This window comes from Elephas maximus, chromosome 15 (assembly GCF_024166365.1).
Source record: "Elephas maximus indicus isolate mEleMax1 chromosome 15, mEleMax1 primary haplotype, whole genome shotgun sequence".
NCBI classification, from domain to species: Eukaryota; Metazoa; Chordata; class Mammalia; order Proboscidea; family Elephantidae; genus Elephas; species Elephas maximus.
In genome coordinates, this window is record NC_064833.1 from 28,159,610 (window position 1) to 28,172,834 (window position 13,225).

The 13,225-nt window shown below is 36.8% G+C and overlaps 1 pseudogene; it reads left to right on the plus strand.

The window, feature by feature from the left end:
• The first annotated feature begins 9,964 nt into the window (after window positions 1-9,964).
• On the plus strand, window positions 9,965-11,081 carry LOC126058658 (nuclear inhibitor of protein phosphatase 1-like; annotated as a pseudogene).
• Window positions 11,082-13,225: the final 2,144 nt, after the last annotated feature.

The window sequence follows — 13,225 nt, forward strand, 5'->3', positions numbered from 1 at the left end:
GTCACATAAAAGTGATTCATTTCACTGCAACTCATAAGAAAGCATAACGTATGTTAGCTTTTTTTATATTATTTGTTATTAATAACAGCTCATTCTTCTTTACATTCTAGTACAATTAATCTCTTGTTTACTGATAGGTTAATTTTCTTTTCCTCTGGTTTGACTTGCACATTCTGATAACTGTAACCAAGAGGAGCTTCCTCAAATTATCTTTACATATCAATCAACAATTGTAACCTTTCATGCTCAAAACAGCCATACATAGGGCCAGCTATATAATGCAAAATGAAAATGTGGGTCCCCCTTTTCACAAATTATTGTTGTTGTTAGTTATCCTTAAGTGGATTCACACTCATGGCTACCCATATGTGCAGACACAGGGTTTTCAAAGCTGTGACCTTTTGGAAGCAGATTAACAGGCCTGTCTTCCAAGGAGCCTCTGGATTGGTTTGAACTCCCAACCTTTTGTCTAGTAGTCAAGTGATTTTCCATTGGCACCACCCAGGGACTCCTTCATAAATTACTAAGAATTTCAAAGTGGCAACAGTGGAGCATTAAAACAAGTACAGGGTGTTCTAAATTTGGGAAACTGCATGGATCACATGCCATGAAGCCAACCATAGCCACGCTATGACAGTTAAGAGTCACACTCCCTGGGTTTAATTCGATTTTATTAATTTTCTAGCTGTATGATCTTAAAAAGAAAAAGAAATTTTTTTTTTTTTTTATGATCTTAGGTGAGTTGCTTAATAGCTCTCTGCCCCAGAGAGTTTTATCTGCACAAAACAATAACAATAGTATCTAATTTCTGGGATTATTTTGAGGAATAAATAAACTAACACATAAAAAAGCACTTAGTGTCTCACATAGGTAAGGATACAAATATTTTAAATCCAAACCAGTTGCCATTGAGTAGATTCAGACTCATAGTGATCCTATAGAACAGATAAGAACTGCCCCATAGGGCTTCCAAGGCTGTAAATCTATATGGAAGCAGACTGCTACATCTTTCTCCAGCATAGCCCCTGGTAGGTTTGAACTATTGGCCTTTTGGTTAGCGGCCTAGCCCTAGCACTTAACCACTGTACCACCAAGGCTTCTTTCAAATAGAGTAAAACCTGTGAGAACTAGAATTCAATGGGACTCCCTTTTTTCTGGGTCTTGCAAGAATTCTGCCTTTGACAGGATGCTTACCGCTTTTCTATCACTCTCTGTTAAGACTCCTACCTCATAAGCACCCAGTGAGTTGTCCTTCTCTGACAGGTTTCCACCTTACATAGGTTTTGGCTTTAGCAGGTTTTACTGTATCTTAGGCTTGTTGCTGTCCAGTTGTATCGGACACTTAGTGACTCTATAGAACAGAGTAGAACTGCCCCATAGAGTTTCCAAGGAGTGCCTGGTGTCTTTGAACTGCTGACCTTTTGGTTAGCAGCCATACCACTTATCCATTATGCCACCAGGGTTTCCTTACTGTATTAAAAAAAAAAAAAATTTTTTTTTCTACTATTAATTTTATATAAAGCAAGTATGTTTGAAAAACACAACCGTTGAATCAGCTCCTTTATACAATCCCTTCCCACACCATTTCTATAAAATTGGAGCTTATATTTGACACTAATCCTTTTCATTGCAATTTTGGAACCAATGACATGAGGGAAGTTCACTGTAACTCTAGTTCCTGGGTTTATACTACCCTGGGTTTACACTGGCCTGGCATTTAATTTAGGGACCAAAATTAAGATCAATCAATTCTCCATTTGTAATTTTTTTACTTTCAATGGACATACAATCTGGATTTCCTAAACCAGTTCTGATGATCCAATTTTATTATTTTCAAAAGTGATTAAATCATGACAGAGTCTTCTAATATCTGTAATTTATATTAAAATATTTCAGAATTGTTTATGTGAAATAAATGCAAGTACATTTGTGTTCATCTAGCTCTAATTGAGAACCCCTGGTGGCACAGTGGTTAAGTGTTATGTCTGCTAACCCGACGGTCAGCAGTTCGAATCTGCCAGGTGCTCCTTGGAAACTCTGTAGGGCAGTTCTACTCTGTCCTGTAGGGTGGCTGTGAGTCAGAATCTACTTGAGGGCAGCTGGTTTGGTTTTTTCGGTTAGCCCTAATGGGATTCAGTTGACCTAACTAGGAATTTATTCTTCTGGGGTGGTTAGGTAGCATTCAATCAAAAAGTCCCTACTCCAGAGGTAGCTTACTCAGCATTTTCACAATCTGTATCTTGACTCAACATCAAAAGCTTTGCTAATTAGAACAATGGATGTTAGAAATGGGCCCCCATTGATGAAACTAGTAGTTTTCAAGCTATGTGGTTTGTTTAAAATAGTTTCTAGAAACTGTACACCCTTGTATAGTCAAAGCATTAAAAATTAAGTGAGTGGTCACCCTTTATACCTTGGACTAAGGACTTGACCCCTAGAAGGATCTGAGCTCAACAACTGATTCAGGCAATTTTTGATCTCCTGAGTCTGCCTAACCGTCTAGCCTAATCCTACCTTTAGGGTCTTTTTATCATATAACTCAGATGAATTTTTTTAAGGGTGCTTTTAGAATACCATAAAGAACAAAGAGCTGAGATTTCATTCTAGGTTACAGAAGTGGGTATTAAAGTGTTTCGGCCTATTTGCTTATGAATGTCTGTAATATGGAAGAACAGGATCTGAAATTTCTTTCCTTTTAGAATGGTATTGAAGTTAGTGGGGAGTGGCTAACCCTCATATGCCTCTAACAATTGATAGCAACTAATATCTAAAAAACAAACAAAAAACTTAATAGGTACCTATGATTACTTTGAAACTGGTAGTTTGGCAACAACTAGTAAATATAGTTACAGGTTAAAAATTTTTTTTTAATTTTCATATCAATACACTTACACTTCAGAGAAAAACTTTTCAGAACGTGTCCTTAATTTTTATTTAAAAAATATGATCACTATATTTTTGCTACTACAGAACAGAATGATTATTGAAAATTTATTATGCTCTATATCTTTTTTTTTGTATAATCTCATGATTTTTAAATTAGTCCTATAATTATTGTTTTTCCTATTTTATTAATAGGGAAAATGGAGGTACGAGATGTTGAATATCCTAGCCAAGACATAATTAATAGTGGGTAGAACTGAGATTCATACCAGTCACATATAATGCTAAAATCTTGGTGTTATTTTTTTTTTTCCATACCATGATATTTCCTTGTCAGAGATATAATGCTAATTCTAACAATAATCCTTGAAGAGATATAAACCTTAAGATAATTCCCAGGTAGGACACATATAATTTGAATTTTAAATAATTATTTGGAAGCTGTGTACATTTGGTTGATTATCAGACTTAACACATATATTAATCTCTTTATCAATTGGTTGATTATCAGACTTGACAAATATATTAATCTCTTTATCAATAACTAATAATTTTATTTTATTATTTTTCTTCCTTCTGTAATTTCCTTAAAGAGGTTTTATTTTCCAATTATTTTACTTCTTTTTTTTTTTCTTCACCTCAAAATTCCACCTGGAATGGGGGTATCTTATACAGTGAAACCAGTAAGAGCCTAAACTTGATGGGATTACCTTGTTTTTCCAGTTCTCAAAAGTTTTCCACCTTTGACAGGGTGCTTACCACTTTTCTATTGCTCTCTATTAACAATCCTACCTCGTAAACACCCAGGGAGTTTTCCTTTACTGACAGTTTTTGCCTTACACAGGTTTCAGCTATCACAGCTTTTACCGTATTATTTCTTGCTATAACAATTCCCACTTAGGAAATTCATATATTCTGAATAACACATTATAGTTAAGGTCTTCAGTAAATAAACAAATTAGCAATACAGTTGTTAGACTAAAATATTCATAATCAATTGAACCCTTGATATCTTCAGCATCACTCTAATCTGACTTTTGCATCTTACCAAAACTAACTGATTAAAAAGGAAAATAACTTTTGGATCTAAGGAAGTTTGCACACCTGGACTTCAGATAAAATTAGAATTAAATCAAGCTTTATAACTAGTAGTCTGAAAAGAAACAATATGCAGAAGTTAAAAGATAAGATAAAAGCTAAATCCAGGTTTATATTATAAGCAAATATCAGTTTTCTTAATAAACATAGTTGTTAAATAATGTGATAGTTGAAGGTATGTAATTAGCTGTTACTTCCCTGTCACTTTGTAATACACCTTCCCCTCACTTACAGACTACCTTGTTATCTGACATTTTGCATTTTTGACAATAGTAAAAAATCTTCTATCCAACAATTTTGCTTATTAATGGTGCACATCTGGCAGTAATGGATGCCAAGTTGTGAAGCAAAAGTAACGCTGGCTTTGATGGTAAAGGCTTTGTGTATGTATCAACTTGACTGGGCCATTATTCTCAGTGGTTTGGCAGTTATATAATGATGTACCTTGGCAGTTATGTAATGATATAATTTGTCAGTTATGTAATGATGCAGTCATTCTCCATTTTGTGATCTGATGTGGTCATACTCCATTTTGCATAACACCGATTTTGCATGATGACCTGGTCTTTGGAATTTAAACATGTTGATAAGTGAGGAAAGGATGTCGTTCAAGAACATAAAACCATCAAACTATTTTTTCAACTATTTAAGAGCATTATCACGGTTGGGCCAGTAACTGTATAAATTTGAAATCTTGCACAGATAATTTATTTATGACAAATGTATTGATAAGATATCTACTTCTAAGAGTACTTTTAAGTACTGAGACTATGAGGATGAGGTTAAAGGACACTTTAAAGAATAAGATGGAAAAAGGCAGAGTTGGGACTGCATCTTCAACTTGGTATCTCAATCATATAAATTTGTTAAGTATAATGAGAGTGAGCAAGGTTTGCAAGCTGAGGTGGTGTCAAAGTAACTTGTATACCAAGGTATGGTGTCAAGAGCCAGCTTGTAGTGCAAAAATATTTTATAAAGAAACATATATTCTATCTAAATTTACAAGAGTATATATTAAATTGTTGATGCACACAAGCAAAATTCTTTCTTAAGTAATTATTCTGAAATGTTCTTAGCTGCTATTGATTCTGACTCATGCCAACCACATGTGTCCTAAGTTTAGCAGCTCATATTGTTACTTTGGCTTTCCCATCATCAAAACATAACTTTTAAGAATGTTCGCATCATCATCATTTCCAACCCAGCTGGAAGGTTCAGAAACAAAGCATAGGGCAAGTGGCTTTTTACACATCACTTTTGCTCACATTCTGTCGGTCAAACCTAATCATGTGGAAACACACATTGAAAGTAAGGAAATGTAGTCTCCAACTGTCCTAAAAGCTGGCTGGAGAAGATTTTGTTATTAAACAAAGAAGGAAGAAATAGACACTTGAGAATTATTAATAATTAATAATCTTTGTTATAATAAAAAAACCATAATATCACACTAATAATCAAAATTTATCAAATAGTATGCAGAAGAGCTGCTCTGTTTAAATGCTTGTACTTCCCCAGAATTCTAGGGGCTCTAGAAAATACACATTTTAAACCATTTAACAAAGTAAATAGCACAAATGGATTTACATTTTAGAATGATCACTCTAGCAGTTTTTCAGCCTCAGCACTATTGATATTTTAAGCCTGTTAAGTATTCGTTGGAGCCCCTGGGTGGCACAGAAGGTTAAGAGCTCGACTACAAGCAGAAAGGTTGGCAGTTTGAACCCACTCAGAGGCACCTCAGAAGACAGCCTTGGCAATCTGCTTCTGAAAGGTCAGTCTTGAAAAACTTATGTAGCAGTTCTACTCTGTACACATGGGGTTGCCATCAGTTGGAATCAAACTTAATCATGTGGAAACACACACGGAAGGCAAGGAAATAGGGTCTCTAACTGTCCTAAAAGCTGGCTGGGGAAGGTTTGTTATTAAAACAAAACCCCATCAGTTGGAATCAACTGATGGCAACTAACAAGTCTTTGCTGGGGGTGGGAGGGGGGCTTGTGCATTGTAGGATGTTTAGCAGCATCACTGGCCTCTGCCTACTAGATATCAGGAACACCCTTCACTCTTGTCAATTGTGACAACTAAATATGCCTCCAGAAGTTGCCAAATATCTCTGGTGAGGTGGAGACAAAATTACTTACAGTTGAAATTCATTGCTGTAGCAGCAAGAAAAGGAAGAACTGAAGGTGGAGATACGAAAGGAGAATAGTCAGGAATATATCTCGATAGTCAAGGCATGATGAGGCCTGATTAAGACATTGTAATATAAAAGGAAGATGCAAGATATTTGGAATTAAAAAAAAATAATAATGTCAGATTAGGTACTGAAAAAAAGGGTCAGAGTGAGTAATTTAGGACTTATTAATTTTTATTATTTTATTAATTCAACCACTATGTTTGGAATGATCACTACTATAATGGTCACTACTATAATGGTAGGCACTGTTTAAGGTACTATGTTGACTTTATATTTATAACTGGATCAGTGAATGGATGGGTGAGAGTTGCATTAACCAAAATAGAAAGCTGAGCAAGAAAATCAGGTCATTAATTAGACTAAAACCCAGTTTACCCAGTGCCATCGAGTCGATTCCAACTTATATCAACCCTATAGGACAGAGTAGAACTGCCCCACAGATTTTCCAAGGAGCACCTGGCAGATTTGAACTGCTGACCCTTTGGTTAGCAATTATTAATCTTAATTAGACTATCAGTATACTTTAAAGGAAGCTTCATAAAGATACTTATTTAGCCACTGTTTTGATAACTATTTATTAAGAGTCTATTGGACAGGCATAACACATTGAAGAACAATCTTTGCCATTTAACTGTATTCTAATGGAAGCAATAAACAAATAAAAAATGTGTCATGACAGTGTTATGTTAAATTTCATGATAGAGCTAAACATCAAGTTCTGTGGAATCACATAAGAACAGCCCTATGACTGAAAAATTACTGTGAAAAGGAAGCAATATCTATGCTGAATTATAAAAAATGCAAACTTCCCTGGACACTAAGCACTCAAAGGGCAAAAGAAACTAATATACAACAAAGGTCTAGGTTAGAACTGCACTGAAGTATGGGGGGCAAGTGAGAAAGACTTCTTTGGAGAAATGCAAGTAGCTTGCTATTAGTGGATTATGTTGAGTCTGGTTCCAGGGCAAAATTCTATGAGTAACATTTAAGACCCAACTGTAAACAATTACAAAGGCTTCTCCAGGAAGGCCTCACAGGGGAAATTTGCCCTCACTACATTACACTTGATACACAGACAGTACATTACAGTCCTTGGAGGAAGTTGCAATCAAGAACTCAGGTCCCCCAGGATCAGCCATGCTCTTATAGAAGCAGAATTACTAGCCTAAGGCAGCTCTATTCTAAGGCCTTCTCGTGCCTAAGGAAGTCTATTGAGACTTCCTTATCAGGGAGCCTTGAAGTTACTTTTCTTCCCTTTGATTTAGTACTTTTCCACTCCTAGTTCTCCCTTCTTTCCCTCAACAGAGATTCTAGTTGAGGGCTCTTCAGCTACTCCATGCAGAAACATGAAACAGTGGAGAACTGGCACCCTTTCTTTTTTGGTCTCTTGTTTATACTATTACTCTAAGTGAATAAAGGCTGAATCATTTTGATCAGTTTGGCTCATTGTCCTAATTTACCTTCTTCACACCTGGAAGCTGAAATAAATGCACCCAAATGTCAAGAGATAAAGTTGAAGTGTTAGGAGAGAAAAGATCTTTATAGAATTCACATTCCAGGTTTAGAAATTTGGACATTATTAAGAAAGAAATGGAAAACCATTGAAAGGTTATAATCAAGATAGTGATATGATCAAATTTTCATTTTAAATGAATTTACTTGGATTTCAAGGTGTAAAATGGTTTTAGAGACAGAGAGAAGTGAATAGAACAGATATATATTAGAATGAAAAAACCTAAATGCCCGTCAACAGATGAATGGATAAACAAATTCCAGTACATACACACAATGTAGTACTATGCAATGATAAAGAACAGTGATGAATCTACAAAACATCTCACAACATGGATAAATCTAGACGGCATTATGCTAAGTGAAATAAGTCAGTCACAAAAGGACAAATATTATATGAGACCACTATTATAAGAACTCAGGAAAAGGTTTGCACATAGAAAAAAACATTATTTGATGATTACCAGGGTGGAGAGGGAGGGGAAAGGGAAATCACTAACTAGATAGTAGACAAGGGTCAACTTTGGTGAAGGGAAGGACAACACACAACATAGGGGAAATTAGCAAAACTGGACCAAAACAAAAGCATAAAAGTTCCCCCAGACACATCCAAAGACTTCGAGGGACTGAGTAGCTGGGATTGGGGGCTGGAGACCATAGTCTCAGGGGACAGACATCTAGGTCAAGTGGTATAACATAGTTCATAAAGAAAATGGTCTACATCCTACTTTGATAAGTAGCATCTGGGGTTTTAAAAGCTTGTGAGCAACCATCTAAGATACATCTATTGGTCCCATCCCATCTGGAGTAAAGGAGAATGAAGAAAACCAAACACACAAGGAAAACATTAGACCGGAGAATTAAAGGACCACATGAACCAGAGATTCCACCAGCCCGAGACCAGAAGAACTGAACAGTGCCCGGCTACCACGAACAACCACGGTGACAGGGATCACAACAGAGAGTTCCGGCCAGAACAGGAGAAAAATATAGAACAGAATTCAAATTCATAAATAAAAGACCAGATTTATTGGTCTAACAGAGACTAGAGGAATCCGTGTGACTATGGCTGCCAGACATCCTGCTAACTAAGAACTGAAATAACTCCCGAAGCCCAAATCTCAGACAAAGTTTAGACAGGCCTACAAAACAAAAAATAACACATGTGAGGAATGAGATTCTTAGTTCAATCAAATATTTCTGACCAAATGGGCAACTCTTGTCCAAAATCAAGACAAGAAGGCAGGAAGGGACAGGAACTGGACAAATGGACCCAGGGAACTCAGGGTAGAAAGGGGGAGCACACTGTCACTTGGTGGGGATTGCAACCAATTTAACAAAACAATATATGTATAAATTTTTGAATGAGAAGTTAACTTGAGCTGTAAACTTTCACCTAAAGCACAATGAAATTAAATATACATACATATATACACATATATATGAGTAACATCAATTATGTATTTTTCAAGTTAAATTTGAATGATTACAGAGATATAAGAGTCAAAGGTTACTTCTAATTTCACAACTTGGGTGACATCACCGTAAGGATAAGTAGATTAATGAAATATGATGAGTTCAGCTTTGGAAAATTGGATGGCTGATAAATAATTAGGTATAGAAATAGGGAGCAGTTGGATTAATATTCTTGAACAAGAGAGAGAGATCATGGGGAAATAGATTTGGGAATCTTTGAAACTATGAATGTGAGTAATATCACCCAGAGAACACGGGCTATGAGAAAAGGACTGAAGAACTAGTAGAGCATATCAATTACTTAAAGGTAAGAGTCATCCTTGAAAGGATAGCTAGGAAAGTAAGTAAATTTGTTACCATATTAGAAGAGAAAAGGAATTATTAAGATAAAAGGAATAGCATACTGTCAAATACTACAGAGATTTCAAATAAGGTAAGCACTGAAATGTCAATAGAAACCTTGTTTTGGATCAAAATTACATGACCATTGATAGAAAAGTGAGAGGAAGAAGTAAATGGAAATGGCTACCAAGCACAGATAACTCAAACTAGAAGTAGACTGAGAAAGAGAGATAAAGACAGGGAAAGAGAGAAATTAAATGAAGCAGATGACATTCAGATCATAGATAACAGGTAGAGAAAATAGCCTTATACCAGAGGTAAAGACACACCACATTCCTTGTGAGAACTGAGTTAGGATGACTGTGAAGCCAAAATCATATTATAATACTTCTTTACTGACTTTACATAAAATCATTCTTAAAAGATTCTTTTTCTGAATGGGAGGGGAGATGCAAGATGGTGGTAGCAGTGAACTCCTGCTCCAGCCTACGTCTGTTCAACTGCCCAACCTGGGCAGGTAAACCTCCACCCAGTTTACATCTGGATGTAGCTGAAGGATACAAACTAATTGTGAAACTGATTATTGATGAGAAGAAGTATTATTTATTTGGGAGGAACCCTGATCTGTGTGACTTTACCATTGACCACCAGTCTTGCTCTCAGGTCCACTCTGCCTTGGTCTACCAGTGGCATCTGAAGAGAGTTTTCCTAACAAATCTCAACATTACACATGGCACTTTCTTGGGTCACATTCAGTTGGAATCTCACAAGCTTCAGCAAATTCCCATCTTTTCCACAGTGTCGTTTGGTACGTCCACAAGGGCATACACTCTATGTGAGAACCCTCAAACATCTCCATCAGCTGTGAAAGGAGATGAGAAGATGGGTGGAGAGGATGATGAACTCAAGGGCTTACCGGGGCTTCCAGAGGAGGAAACCGAGCTTGATAATCTGACAGTTCAACACTGCCCACGACAAGCGTCTTTCTACTCTTACGATTGAGGAAGGGAATCTGGATATTCAGAGGCCAAAGAGGAAGAGGAAGAACTCACAGGTGTCTTTCAGTGAGGATGATGAAATCATCAACTCAGAGGATGTGGATCCCTCAGTTAGTGGCTTCCGGAATACGGTGCAAACTGCTGTGGTCTCAGTTAAGAAGAAGCGGATGGAGGGCTCTGGAAACCCGGGCCTGGAGGAATCAGGGAGCAGGCACCCACAGAATTTTGCGTTCAGTGGAGGACTCTACCCGGGCTTGCCCCGCCCGCCACCCACAGTGAAGCAGGCCCTTAGCCGCATGACGTCCATGGGACAGTGCTCATTTGTGTCTTGCCCGTGCCAAATCCTAACTTTGCCCCTGATGTGGACTTGACTCCCATTGTGGCCTCAGCAGTGAGCATGAACCCTGCACCAAACCCTGCAGTGTGTAATTCTGAAGCTGTAAATGAACCCAAGAAGAAGAAATTATGCAGAAGAGGCTTGGCTGGGCAAGAAGCCCATACCTTCCTTACTGATTTGGTATTTTTGGTCATGGAGAAGGGTATGTTTGGGTGGGAATGGGGTGGGAGGGAGATGATGGAGCTAATGAACTAGGGAGAAAATTTTTCATGCGTGCAGTATCGTCCTTCAGAATGTCTCCTGGGGTCCTAACCATATAATATTAAAAACGGGGATAGGGTTGAAATATCCCATAAAGACCTGTCTTCAGAACAAAAATACATTATATATATAATATATTTATATACTTTTTCTCTCCAAAACTTTTTATAGATACAAAGGAAAAGGTGTCACAAATCCAGGAGATATTAGAGTTTAAAAAAATGAAATGTTTTTACGAAAGATGAAGCTAGAAGTATTTCAGAAAAGAAATTGGAGGAATTAGAGAGCCTATGTTTACTTAATGGTTTAAAAAGAGTGTGACAATAATGTTTAACTCAAGTGCCCTCTAGATATCCACTTAAAAATAAAATAAAATGAGACTCAAAGATGCATTTTTTTCTGCCTTAGATCAAACTTTTTTTTTATTTGAATGCACGGATGTAGGACTTTAGTTTCAGAGATTCTGAGAAATGACAGGTAAATGGACTATTTAACTCTTAATTAACTCAAGTTCAAATCTTGAATAAAAAGAAGTGAACGCACTTGCCAAAAGAATGAATGGCATTGTCAACTGTAGGTTATTTCAAAACTACTTCTGAAGCTTTCTTTTCTTTCATCTCAACGTTTCAGACAGGCATATTTAGGGGAAGATCCTTATCTTTTCACTATCTATTCTGTCCATGGTTATACTTTATAACTGTATGTCTTAATGTGAAATAACAATTAAGAAGACTAAATTTTACCAAGTACACAAAATGAATTGTTTAGGATCATTCAACATGGGAAGTATGATAATAGATATTGATTTGTAAACACTCATGTTTGAAGAGTCCTCCCGAAAGATCTCTAACTTTACACCAATGAGTAGTACAATTGCACCAGATATATTTAGGATGACCAGTTACAGATGAGCACGAAACAACTATTATAGAGTGCTCTGACATATGGTTCAGAGAATGCACTTACACAAACGTGGAAGAGAAACTCTTCAATAACATCGTACAATATAAAGAGAAATGCTGAAACTTCTGGTTTGGCCGTGTGTACTCTAGCCCTTGAGTAATAGAACAAATAATAAAGCTCTCAAGCCTCCATTCTTTAAGTTTTCTCTAATTTGTTCTGTTCTTACAAATTATTTCTATTTATTGATGGCTACAGCAGCAGCAGCTGTCATCTATAATGGAGTGACTTGATCAAATTACTAATTGAGTGCAAATACAGTTTATGTATAAGAACCTTAAGTGGGAAGATGAATAATGAGTTCTCCGCAGCTGGGAAAACTATTTGATACAGCTGCAGAGATGAGTAAAAGCACTGGGACCTCATAGAAGACAAAGGTCAAGCTGTGTCCCAACTGTATTTCAGACACCTTACTGACTATATGGGATGTGGTGATTACATACCAATTTAGTTTTAGTGAAAGAAAAATTAGAACTGACATGTATTTATTACTATGTAATATGAATTATAAGGGTATTTTATGTTTTTAAAATATGCAATCGTGGACGTCAGGTTTCAGTTCTGACATTTAAAGAGCTTGAAGGTCATCACTTCTGTCTTTACAGCAAGATGAAGCTGGAAAAATTGAACATCGACGTATTTTTTTACCCAAAAAGAACTGAAGTTGCTAGCAACCTACTACCCTGATCGTCTAGCAACCTACTACCCCGATCGTCTGGAGAGAAAGATGAATCCAGAGGGTGACTGCTGAGATCTGCTTATATGGTGAAGAAGCTTCTAGAATCATAAACTCGTAGGAAACTTTAAACGGTAATTTTGACAAATTGCTGAAGGTTGAGGTAACTCCTGGGGGTCGAATTCTTAGGGCAGCCTCTACATTTTCATCGTAAAGAGCTGACGAAAATGTCTTCATGGTTCTAGCTAGGAGAGGGGAAAAGTAATCATTAGGAAATATACCCACAGCCTTCTCCTTAACAAAGGCCTACTCACCAGGGGCAAAGACATTGTCAGAGCCTTAATCCAACTGGGAAAAGAAAATTCCTCCCGTTCTAGCCCCTCTCAGCCTTCCTGTCTCATCTAAGGGGAAGAAAAAAAAAAAAAAAAGTCAACAGGGGCCAGTGCTTCAAGGAAATGTATTGGGCCCAATACCTCCAAAAAATG